The sequence below is a fragment of the Citrus clementina genome, unplaced genomic scaffold (genome assembly GCF_000493195.1).
Source record: "Citrus clementina cultivar Clemenules unplaced genomic scaffold, Citrus_clementina_v1.0 scaffold_6, whole genome shotgun sequence".
Taxonomy (NCBI): Eukaryota; Viridiplantae; Streptophyta; class Magnoliopsida; order Sapindales; family Rutaceae; genus Citrus; species Citrus x clementina.
Genome location: NW_006262139.1, coordinates 3,224,832 through 3,238,287, shown reverse-complemented (window position 1 = coordinate 3,238,287; position 13,456 = coordinate 3,224,832). Strand labels below are relative to the sequence as shown.

General features: G+C 34.2%; 1 non-coding gene across 1 annotated transcript; it reads right to left on the bottom strand.

Moving 5' to 3' along the window:
- Positions 1-7,236: 7,236 nt before the first annotated feature.
- On the bottom strand, positions 7,237-7,343 carry LOC112097541. The gene has a single exon (XR_002905072.1). It is a non-coding gene; the product is annotated as a small nucleolar RNA R71 (small nucleolar RNA).
- Between the last annotated feature and the right edge of the window lie 6,113 nt (positions 7,344-13,456).

The window sequence follows — 13,456 nt, the reverse complement described above, 5'->3', positions numbered from 1 at the left end:
AAATTCAAATAACATTAATCTCTAATTCTCTTACATAGCAAAATTGCTGAGTTTAAATAAGCTAAAAGAAACCCAAGATCCTAAAAATACAAATAGAAACATTGGAACTACCCTCCAAGCATAGGTTTGTCAAAGGGTACTTCAAAAGTTTTCACCAACCCACCATTATTAATGCTAGTCATTGACAAACTTAATGCTAGCCTACCATAATTAGTGCTATCATTGACAAATTTAATGCTAAACTACCATCATTGATGGTAGACTTACTTAATACATTGACAAACTTGAAACAAAACAAATAAATGAAGTTGAATAAACAAAGGAGTTGTTGGAATTCCAAAGCCCAAACAAGCTATAATAAATTGGTCATAACTCCTTCTAGAGAACTCCAAATCCAGCCTTGTAAAATGCATTGGAAAGCTAACTAAATTAGCTTTTTAACGGTATATAGCTTGCATATTAGTTTTGGCTCAATTAATACCAATTTTATTTTGAATTTTCCCTTTCTGCATTGGATCCAAATTGTGTATTTGGCTGCCCAATAGCTTGAATAATGCCAACAATGTCTTGTCTTCTCTCTAAGCCCAATTCATGATGTCTTGCATCTTAAATTGCATTTGAGTCCATATTTTCTCAATTAATCCATTTAAAGTAGCTTGCATCTTTTTGGATCTAGCTCTTGTAATTGGGCCTCTATGAATGTGCAAAGGATTACTTAAAGCTTTAATGGTATTCCTTTGATGGTTCTTATCAAAGGTGAAAAGGTGCCAATGATACTTTTTGGCCGTCTGTTATGCCTTGATACTCAAAGAATTGTGTCACAATTATACCACTCGGTTGGATCATCTTCAGAGTAGCGTGGAAACTCTAACTTAAGCATTATGGATGAAAAGTTTTGTCGCCCCCTTTCATTCTCCTCACGGTTTGGTCAAGATAAGCCAATTTGATCATTAGTGCTGTGACTTGACGTTCCTGTGGATGTTATAATTAATTTGGTTAACTAGCTGAGTGTTTCTTCCAAGTGGTGTAGTTTGTCATTGATCCCAAGCTTGATGCATGACATCTTACGAACTCTCAAGTTCAACTTCCAAGCGTTCAATTCTCTCTTTGTTGGTTGCCATTGTTACCACTACTCTGATACCAATTGAAAAAGTCCCAGTTAGAACTTGCTAACAGTGGAGACAAGTTATAAATGCTCTACCTTGGGTGAAAATAAACCACAAGATAATGTTTAGATAATTTGTTGACTGTCTTATTATTGAACTCCAAAGCTTATTTATACACTTATTCTTAACCCACTACTCCAATATACAGTCGAAAGTAAAGGCTTCTATTATGTCCACTAAGCAAATAACAGAATACAAAACAAATGCAACAACCTAGTTATTCACTTGTTCAGCAACACAAGATAATTTAAATGCAACAACTAAACAAGCTATAAATCCTCCAACATCTACTTTGAGGCGATAAACCTATTGTGTTGGGAATGGTTTCACTTACCGAGTTGATGACTCACCTCTCGTCATTACTTTTTATAAATTAAGTACCTTGATGAGAGGTGTCTTTATCATTGGAGTTAGAGATTTGTTTCCTTTTGCTAGTTGAAAAAGAGAATGAATAAACTTATGTTTATTTATTTTATGAACTTTTAATTTGAGAGTTTTGAGAATTTTGTTATATTTATGTATTCGGGAGAGATTATTTAGTATTAGACACATGGATTTGCGGTTTTAGTTAATTAAAAATTTGAAGTATTTTAGTTTGAGATTTTTGTGTAAGGATTTGGATTTGTAAGTAACATCCTTCATTACGTGCTCCACAAGTGTTAACTTTGGGGTGTTACATTTAGGTTTGCAAAATATTTTGTAGACAAAATGATAAAAGGTAACCACGTAACAAAATAAATTACATCTCTAAAAGCATTTATAATATTCTATTAGAACCATAAAAATAACATAATTTTAAAATTTGAAAAAATTTACACAAACTAATTTTGTTTTGAAAAACAAATGATTTTTTAGAAAAATATAAAAACACATGTATTTATAGTAGTCTCATAACAATCATACTTCTCAGTACATTAGGAATGAAGTTAGTTACCTCGATAAAAGAATTTGATCTAACTCACCTCTAAGCCTCTAAGAGCCTCAAACACCTCCAACACCTTAAACAACTGAAAGATATAATTATTAAGAACTTATTCTAAGAACCTGATTTTCTAATTCATACCCGTATAAGTCTACTTCTCAAAATTTGAACTCTTAATCTAAAACTCAGAATGATATAATATTTTACAAAACTATTCTAGACATCCATGTGTATCTCATTTAAAATTTTCAAGAAGATCTTATGCCAAAAACATTTTCATAACTATTTGTTTCTTGACAGATTCAAAACTATTTCACAGTGCCTTAATTGAACAGGACAAGTTCTGAGATTTTTATACAATCATAAATGAATCAGAAAATTATGAAATTAAAATTGCAAGTACTAGACACATATATAAATCATTTTTTTAAAATTTGGGTATTTTTGGAATTCTTTTGGTACTAAAAATAATTTTGTGAATTTTGTCATTCTGCTGAAGTTGCAGCTTTATAGTGTAGCAGTGCATGTTTCAAAAATACATATAAAATTGAAAACGAAGTCATATCTAATGAAAAACAAATTTATTCAATAAGGCCTATATGTCTAGTTTACAGAAAGATAAGGTTCTTCTTAAGATTCATTCATAAAATATATGTTTAATTTCGAGATATTCATATTGTCCATAATTGTTCAGTATGTTTATTATAACAAGAATTGATTAACAAGAGTCAACAATAAATCAAAACCCTAAACACAACTTAAACACATCCTAAATCATGCGTAATGGTTTATTCAACGATAGAAAATCAAATAGAGCATAGAGAGTAAAACTTACCAACTGTTAAGACTCACTCTCCCCTAAGCAAAAGTTTGAATCTTAAGGTATGAGTCAAAGAATAATGAGTAGTAGTAGAGAGAAATAAAAAGACACTGGGGATTTAGGGTTATAGGAGAGGGAAAAGTATAAATTTATAGGGAACCTTAAGAAACCCTATTAAATTTGGAAAGAGCAAGTCTTTTCCAAAATTACCCCATGAATAATCCTTATTAATAAGGACAAAAATGCCATATGTAATTTCTATTAAAAAAATCCGTAATTTAAAATCATGGAAATTTGGCATTACAAGACCATGGCTTGCTGTAGTTTGTCAAAGTCTAATTCAATAGCAGGAGTCCAATAAAAAGAATCATTTTTTGGTATATCAGTTAAAAGTGTTGCAATTCAACATGGCCAGTAATAAATTTTTGGCAGTACCCTGTCAAGCCTAAGAATCCTTTCAAGGCTTTGGTTGTAGTAGGATTAGGCTACTCAAGCATGCACTGAATTTTTTCGAGACTGGCACCTACTCCAGAAGAAGAAAGCATATGGTCTAAATATTCGATAGAAGATTGAACAAAACAGCACTTTGAAAGTATGACACCAAGTTAATGTTGTTTTGCAGACACTCAAGGACTGTGGAAAGATGACGAGCGTGCATGTGTAAAGAAGTGCTAGAAACTAGGATATCATCAAAGAAAACTAATACAAACTTTCAATAAAAAGGCTGAAAATTTCATTTATCAAATTCTAAAATATTGCTGGCACATATGAAAGGCCAAAGGGCACCATGAGAAATTTGTAATGACCATTATGAATGCGGAAGGCTGGTTTGGATATATTTGTAGGGTGATCCCGAATCTAATGATAGCCTAAACGTAGATCCAATTTACTAAAAAATGATGCGCCATGTAATTCATCTAAAAGCACATCAATGACTAGAATAGAATAAAGATTTTTTTATTGTGATCTTATTGAGAGCACAATAATCAATACACATATGCCACGAGCCATCTTTCTTTTTAACCAGAAAAACGGATGATGAATAAGGACTAATACTATGCCGAATAAGCCTTGTTTCTAACAAATCCAAAACAATGCAACCAATTTCTTGTTTCTAAAGGTAAGGCTAATGATAAGGTCGAACGTTGGTAATTGGAATAAGACTACTAGGTTTAAAAAAGACTCTGGAATAGGTCTTTAAAACCTTGGTGATAACTGGTGATGCTGATATATTCACAATTGTAGTTGTTACTGCCATTATTTGGAGGAAAAAAATACTTTGCTTTCTTGAAGTAATAATCTGTTAAGCTCTCCCTGAGTAGCTAAGGTAGGAAGCAAGGAATCATAACCAATGAGCTAAATATTCTGGCCCTTCGAAATAAACTATATGGTTAGCTTTGAAAAGTCTAACAATATGGCACCCAAAGAACATAACCACTCAGTCCTTAGCATAATATTATAGCCACTTACAGGTAGTAAGACAAAGTCCAAGTGAAATTGAAAGCCTTGAATGGTCACTAGAACATTAGACACTTTCAGGAGCTTCTAAACACCCCCCATCGGGCACAGTAACTTGAAACTGAGTTGTAGTTGTGATCGGACACTTACACTACTTAGACAGTGACCCCCAAGCCTTGAAGGAAGGAATCAAGAAATTATATAGTGATCCAGAGTCAATTTAGATAGTGACCTTATTTTTTTTTTAAACTCCATTTAAGTCTCATAGTGCTCTGTGGGGTTATCCCTGCAAGAGCCTTTAAAGATATTTCCATTATTCTCAAAGTTCCCTTGTTTACTTGCACTTGTTCATCCTTTCATTCAATCTTTGCATTCAATAAAAAAATTTGAGTAACTTTATAATGATGCCCTAGCTTAAATTGTTCATCACAAATAAGGCACAATTCTTTTGCTCATCTGTTAGCATGTTGGGCCACGATAAGGCATCAAAATAGTAGAAAACCAGGAAGAGTCGGTCCTAATAGAAAAGGTTGAGAATAACCACTAATTTTAGATACTGTTGAAGAAGAGTTAGGGAAAGATGGTAGTGGTCTGGTTATATTAGATCAAGTTTACAACTGTGCATTCTTCTTGAGATACCGATAGGTTTTAGCATCTGTACACCAACTTTAATATCTTCTCGTAATCTTGAGAGAAAATAACTGATAACTCTATGAAATGAGAGTTATTATGGCAATTCTAGACTTCAATCAATATTAATTAGAGAGTAAAATATGTGTTTTTATTGTATTTTTGTTACATTCTGCATAAACTTAGTCTTAATAAATTTTGCTTGAATTAGAATAATTTGTGCTTAAATTGTGTGCATAATTGTAGGTGTTCAGAAGCTCAAATATCAAGGAAGGAATGCTAATGCAATAGGCTTGAAAAAATAAGGAAAAAACATGGCTACAAAATAATTGAAACAAATCTGGAACAGTGCAGTTGTTGTAGCCATTGCTGTAGCAATCCTGGAACAACGACAGAGAAAACTTCACGCGAGATACTTGTAGAATTACGATCTGCAGTTTCCTAATTTGACTTATGCGCGACCTAGGCTTCCGTTTACCCTAATTTTCAACTATAAAAGGCATCATAAGAAATAGAGAGGGTCGTCACCCAAGGAGAAAAACACAAAGAAACAAAAGAAAAATAAGATTCAAGAGAGAGATTAAGGGTTGTACAAGAGGAAAGATTGCAGAGATCAATTAGGAGCTCAATCATTCTCATCCTTCTCTTGTTTTCGTGTTTTCTATTTATTCATGAGGAGGTGTTTCATGGCTGAAACTTTGTTCTTTATTTTTCTTTTATAAACCATGAACTAAATTTATTTGTGGTTGAGTAATAAATAATTTTGATGGTTTATTGACTGAATATATGAGCTGCTACATATTTCCTGTAGCAATTTGTTTTGATAGTATTTATGTTTACTCATTATTTCGGTTGATCACCTATTTAATCATACAAGTTAGGAGAGAGCCGCAAAAGGGCCTATCTTAGTGGAACATATCAGAGCAATACTTGGTTTTAGATTGGGTTTCCTGGATTGAGTTTAACTTATCCCAGGAGGGCCATGCTTAATCTAAAATTAGTGATGAACTAGACATAGAGATTCACCTTATAGGGTAAATAGAATCTAAGCGTGTAATGTTATATCTTATGTTGGCATAATAATTGATCACTGTTAGGTTGCATATAGATATAAGATATCCAACATGCGACAGCTGAGGATGCATAAGGATTCTGCCCAGTGCTGTAGCAGATACTGCAGCAACTGAGCCAACCATTAGAAAATAGTCAAAACTATTAGGAGAGTTTATTCACTCAACTACTTTGTATTCCCATTGGTTTTATCCTTGAGTTTTTCGTGATAATTTACTTTGTTGCATTTTATTTATTGCGCTTTTATTTTAATTAGTATAATAGTTTCACTGATTGTTTTATTTTAATTCAGCACAAAATCTGCACTGTTAATATTGTTGTAGCAAATCTGATAACATCAATCCCTGTGGAAACGATCTTGAATACTTGTCACTTTATTACTTGTTGTGTACACTTGCACATTGACACCAATAGCATTAGTATTTATACCCAACAAGTTTTTGGCGCCGTTGCCGAGGATTGATTGTTCATTATGATTTGTGAAATTAGTTTTAACGGTGCTAATTTTTAATTTAATTTTGATTTGTTTATTTTGTTGACATAGGTGATCTAGCAACCCTTGCATGCGCAAATATAAATTTGTTGAATTCCAGTTTGATCCAGAAATTGAAAGAACTGCAAGGAGATTGAGAAGAGAGCATCGGGAATTACAAGCTGCTGTAGCAATGGATGATTTGCAAGATTTGAGAAACTTGAACTGTAGAGAGGAGATACAACCAGTCAATGCACATGAAGGTCTGAATGGACAATGTGTTCAAAGGCAACCAGGGAACAACAACATTATTCACATGACGAACGATAGAGATAGAGTCATTCGAGACTACGCAGTGTTGACTCCTCAACCCATACATCCAGGAATAGTTAGACCCGACGTTCAAGCTGACAATTTTGAACTCAACCGTAATGTTTCAGATGCTTCAAACTGTGGGGCAATTTAATGGTTTGCCATCCGAAGATCCTCATCTACACCTTAAGTTATTTTTGAAAGTAAGTGATGCTTTCAAGATTGCTGGAGCATTGCAGGATGCATTGAGACTTGGACTTTTCTCATTTTTTTTAGAGATCGAGCAAGAGCATAGTTGAATTCTCTACCACCAAATTCTATCACAACATGGAATGATTTGTCTGGCAAATTTTTGATGAAATACTTCCCGCCAACCAAGAATGCAAAGTTGAGGAACGAGATCACATCTTTCCATCAACTTGAAGATGAGAGCTTGTGTGATGCATGGGTGAGATTTAAGGAGTTACTCAGAAGATGTCCTCATCATGGTATTCCTTGCTGTATACAGTTGGAAACTTTCTATAATGGTCTCAACCCAAGCACTAGATTGATGGTGGACGCTTCAGCAAATGGGGCCTTGTTATCTAAGTCTTACAATGAGGCTTATGAAATTTTAGAGAAAATAACCAACAATAACTATCAGTGGCCATTAACCAGACAAACTGCAGCAAGAGAAACAGCAGGAGTTCACAACGTAGATACCTTGGCAACATTGTCAGCCCAAGTAACTTCATTAACAAGGATGGTAAAGGCTATGACTACTGCTTCAGCAACTGTTAACCAAATTTCTGATGTGTCTTGCGTTTATTGTAAAAAAGGGCATTTATTTGACAATTGTCTTGGGAATCCAGTTTTAGTCAATTATGTGGGTAGCTTCAATAGACAGAACCATAAAAATCCATATGCAAACACTTACAACCCTGGATAGAGACAACACCTGAACTTTTCATGGGGTTGTCAGAACCAGACTACTGCAGCACCTAGTGGACAGAACAGACATACTCAACCACTTGGATTTTATCAGCAAAATCAAGAGCAAAGAAGCATCAACAATGATCAACTTAGCTCCCTTGAAGCTTTGATTAAGGATTATATTATGAAGAATGAAGCGGTTGTCCAAAGTCATGCTGCATCTTTGAGAAACTTTGAAAATCAAATTAGACAGCTTGCTACAGCAGTAAGCAACAGACCTCTGGGCAGTTTACCCAGCAACACAGAGAACCCAAGAAGATAAGGGAAAGAGCACTGCAAAGTGATAAACTTGAGATCTAGAAAAGAGGTTGATAGTTCAGTTGGTGTACCAAAAAGAAGAATTGAGTCCAACTAAGGCCAATAAGACACTCAAGTAGAGAAGGAGTCATAGTTTTCCACTTTTCAGAATGCAAATCAATATTGTTCTGCTACAGCATCTGCAGAAAGTTATGATCTAGCACCTGGTGGTGAGAAAGCTACAGCACCAATAGCAACAGACCCGAGTAGAGCAAAAGAGAAGCAGTTTACACAACTTGTTGCAGCACAACAGTTTAGACATCCACCACCCTTTCCTCAAAGGTTTCAGAAGCAAAAATAAGACAAGCAGTTCAACAAAATCTTGGGAGTGCTGAAACAACAACATATCAATATCCCTTTTGTGGAAGCTCTACAGCAAATGCCAAATTATGCAAAAAAATTTAAGGATATCTTGACAAAGAAAAGAAGACTTGGAGAATTTGAGACAATTGCTCTAACACAAGAGTGCAATCGAATGCTTCAGAGTAAGATACCGCAGAAGATGAAGGATCCAGAAAGCTTCACAATCCCTTGCTCCATTGGCCCTAAATACAGTGGCAAAGCACTTTGTGATATGGGGGCTAGCATCAATCTCATTCCTTTATCAGTGTTTAAGCAATTTGGAGTTGGTGAATGTAGACCAACAATAGTGACTTTACAACTTGCTGATAGATCTCATGCATATATAGAAGGAAAGATTGAATATGTGTTGGTGAAGGTGGATAAATTTATTTTTTCGGTGGATTTCATTGTGCTAGACTTTGAGGCAGACAAAGAAGTTCCAATCATTCTAGGGAGACCTTTCTTAGCTACGGGAAAGACTTTAATTAATGTTCAAAAAGGAGAATTAACCATGAGGGTAAATGACCAGCAAGTTACATTCAATGTGCTGGATGACATGAAGAGTCCCGATGAGATTGAAGATTGTAATTTTATCAGTGTTATGAACTTTGTTGTAGCAGAGAGATTACACAATTGCTGCAGTAAGGAAGAAATCAATGTTGTAACATTTGAAGAACTTGATGATGAAGATCATAGAGCAGCTAACATAGCATGGTCAGGGGAAAAGCAAACCTTCAGAATTGATGAGCAAATCCAGCAAAGGGAACTCACTCCAGACCAACAAGAATTCAAGGTTAACGGGCCGAAAGTGGAGCACTACATGGGACATCTATTCTTGAAGGATCCAGGTTGAGCGAAAAAAAAAAAGATCAGGCTGAAAGATCTAAAATCAAGCGCTAATTGGGAAGCAACCCAATAAAGGAAGTTGTTTTAAGTCTTTAAAGCATTAAATTTAGTTTTTAAATTATTGAATTTGTCTTTTTGTTATTTTAAGTGTGCATCTAATTTTTTATATCTTTGTGTTAAATTACAGCAAGTAAAATAAAAAAAATGTAAAAAAAAAAGTATGAGGGAATTGCTACAGCATCACTTACAGCATGACATATAACAGAAGATTCTCAAACAACAGAGGCATTTCTTGCTTTTGCAGCAGCAAATGGATTGATAAGATTTTATGATAAGGAGCGTTTGATAAGTGGATTAAATAAGAGGTGACCCTTTACAACCTATGCTGCAGCAGTGCTTCTAGCAACAGGGGAGTAGCCCCTACCCGCTAGTTTATTTTACTTCTTTCTGCAAAACTTTTCTTTCATTTAGTTTTAATTTTCTAATTCATTCTACATGTCTTTTTTATGCATGTCTGGTTTATGTGGTTTTTTTTTTGTGTGCTTGTGAGGACACAACACCACTCAAGTTTGGGGGGGTTGTGTTTCTGAGTGCATGTGTTTATGCTTGTGTTGTGTGTTGTGTGAAACTCGGTTATCTATTATTTGTGTATGGATTTAAAAACCTAATGAAGATAAATTGAGTGTTATTCAGTATTTATGAGAATGCCAAGTAGAGATAGTTATAAATAGAGGTTGAAATTCTGTCCCGACACTAAGATTTTAGTTGAGTTTTATGAGAATGCTATAGCAGAGCCAGGAAAACCAAAAAAAAAAGAGTAGAAAATATCTCAAGTTTGGGGAAAAATTTTTGTTGGACTGTGCTGTTATGAAATAAATTCTGCTCTAATGGTTTAAGTTGTTGAGTAACCAGGGTTGAGTATGCACCCCATATGCAGACTTGAGTCCAAAGGCAACAAGAGCTATAAGCAGTGCTACAACAATTATATAAAAAAAGGTAAAAAATAATAGTGATGAAGGAATGAAAAATAAATAGGTCTGCTGCCTAAGATACTGAGTAACTTGGTCTGTTCATGAGCCCCATGTTCAGCCTTGAGTTAAAGGAGTCCAAAGGTAAGACCTAGATATAACATCTTGGATGTGTTGCTGCAGCAACTCTGACATGTACTTTGAGTGAGTAATTGAGTGTGATCATTACAAGTGATAGGCATTCACATGAAAGCTCAATGTTGCATTAAAGGGTTTAACTGAAAAAAATAATAATTATTATGTTTGTTGTAGCACAGTTTGAGTTTATTTGTGAATTCTGCTCCCCCATATGTGAATATATTTGTGATCTACCTTTGATTTATATGCAATGTCTCTGTAATGTTGTAGCATCTCTGGAATTTGATTAAAGTGGCACACACACACATTTTGGACAGAATGAAGCCTAAGTCTATAACTGAACTGCTATGGCTATTTTGCATGATTAAGAGTATGATTTGAGGTGGAAGAATCCTTGCAACTTTGATGACAGAGCTGAGCTATTTGTTGCATGATTGTGTGATTGAAGTGTTAGCATTGTTATCATTACTTGAGGACAAGTAATGGTTTAAGTTTGGGGGTGTGATAACTCTATGAAATGAGAATTATTATGGCAATTCTATACTTAAATCAATATTACTTAGAGAGTAAATGATGTGTTTCTATTGCATTTTTATTACATTTTGCATAAACATTCATTTTACTTTAATCTTAATAAATTTTGCTTGAATTAGAATAATTTGTGCTTAAATTGTGTGCATAATTGTAGGTGTTCGGAAGCTTAAATTTCAAGGAAGGAATGCTAATGCAATAGGCTTGAAAAAATAAGGAAAAAACATGGCTACAAAAGAATTAAAACAAATCTGGAATAGTGCAGTTGTTGTAGTCGTTGCTGTAGCAACATTGCTGTAGCAATCTTAGAACAACGACAAAAAAAATTCCGCACGAGATACTTGCATAATTGCGATCTGTAGTTTCCTAATTTGACTTATGTGCGACCTAGGCTTTCGTTTACCCTAATTTTCAACTATAAAAGGAGTACACATTATAAGAAATAGAGAGGGTCGTAACCCAAGGAGAAAAACACAAAGAAACAAAAGAAAAACAAGATTCAAGAGAGAGATTAAGGGTTGCACAAGAGGAAAAATTGCAGAGATTAATTGGGAGCTCAATCCTTCTTATCCTTTTTTTGTTTTCGTGTTTTCTATTTATTCATGGGGATGTGTTTCATGGCTGAAACTTTGTTCTTTATTTTTTTTTTGCAAACCATGAAAAATTTATTTGTGGCTGAGTGATAAACAATCTTGATGGTTTATTAACTGAATATATGTGTTCTGCATGTTTGTTGTAGCAGTTTATTTTGATAGTATTTATGTTTATTCATTATTTCGATTGATCACCCATTTAATGATACAAGTTAGAAGAGAGCCGCAAAAGGGCCTATCTTAGTGGAACATATCAGAGCAATACTTGATTTTAGATTGGGTTTCCTGGATTGAGTTTAACTTATCCCAGAAGGGTCATGCTTAATCTAAAATTAGTGATGAACTTGACATAGAGATTCACCTTATAGGGTAAATAGAATCTAAGCGTGTAATGCTATATCTTATGTTGGCATAATAATTGATCACTGTTAGGTTGCATATAGATATAAGATATCCAACATGCGATGGCTGAGGATGCATAAGGATTCTGCCCAGTGCTGTAGCAGATACTGCAGCAACCGAGCCAAACATTAGAAAATAGTCAAGACCATTAGGAGCGTTTATTCACTCAACTACTCTATATATTCCCATTGGTTTTATCCTTGAGTTTGACGTGATAATTTACTTTGTTGCATTTTATTTATTGCGCTTTTATTTTAATTAGTATAATAGTTTCACTAATTGTTTTATTTTAATTTAGCACAAAATCTGCACTGTTAATATTGCTGTAGCAAATCTGATAACATCAATCCCTATGGAGACGATCTTGAATACTCATCACTTTATTACTTGTTATGTATACTTGCACATTGACACCAATAGCATTAGTATTTATACCCAACAATAACTAATAAAGAAAGTTTCTGGTAAATTACTAGTTCGGTCGGCCAATCTTTCGAATTGCCATTGATACTCTAGAAAAGTTCCAGTTTTTATAGTTTAGTAATAGACCCAACTGCATCACTTCCTTCGAATGCTCCAAATCGAGTAAGGCTCGTTTGAATTAAGCCTAAGTCATCTCACCCATAGTCTGCTCTAACTAACGATACCAAGATAAAGCATCACCATCTAGGTGTCCAATAGTTAATGATAACAGGTCTGCCTTAGATAGATAAGGTAATCAATCATTCGTCCTACTCACATTGAAAAATCCATCCTCTTGGGTTGTTCTCTACTAAAAGCAGGAAAGTCAAGTCGTATATTAGTTTTCCACTTGCCTAAAGCTGATTGAATTGGTCACAAAGACTTTAAAATTAATGTTTGGAGATCATTAGACTGTTTGGACGGTGCATTAATTTTCTCATTGAGTTGACGAGGCAACAAATGAGATTGGAGAGTTAGTTGTTAAGACAAGTGCTCGACCTTGTCTTTAAGTTCCTTGATAGTCATGATGCCCAAAAACATTCTCTAATACTAGATTATAGGTTACTACTAGTAATCAAGTAATTAAAAAGTAAAATAATTAACAGAAATAGGAATAGAGAAGAGTGGAAGAAATCAGAGAGGAAGGGAAATTGTAGGGTAATAATTCTTAGTACATTGATCAAAGTCATAGCTAATCCTATTCCTAGACTACCTAGGACCATAAAATAAAGGACTAACTAATGATTTAATTATTGGAAATAAAATAACAAAACAAAGGAAATATAATAACGAATGCTTAGCAAAATAGAAAATAGAACTAAAGAACCTAACATAGGAATAAGTGCATTTGTCCGATCTGGAATAATCTTTTTGAGAAGATAAGAAACCTTAGGAAAATTTGGGTTGTTAGATTGGAGCCCAAATCAGTCCTAATTTTCCAAAACACAAAATGGATTATAGGTCATTATAGGATTGCGGACGCTGATGAAATAAGCTGCTTGTCCTATGCAGATGAAATAAGGATACTAGCTCAAGTAATTGGTTATAAATGACG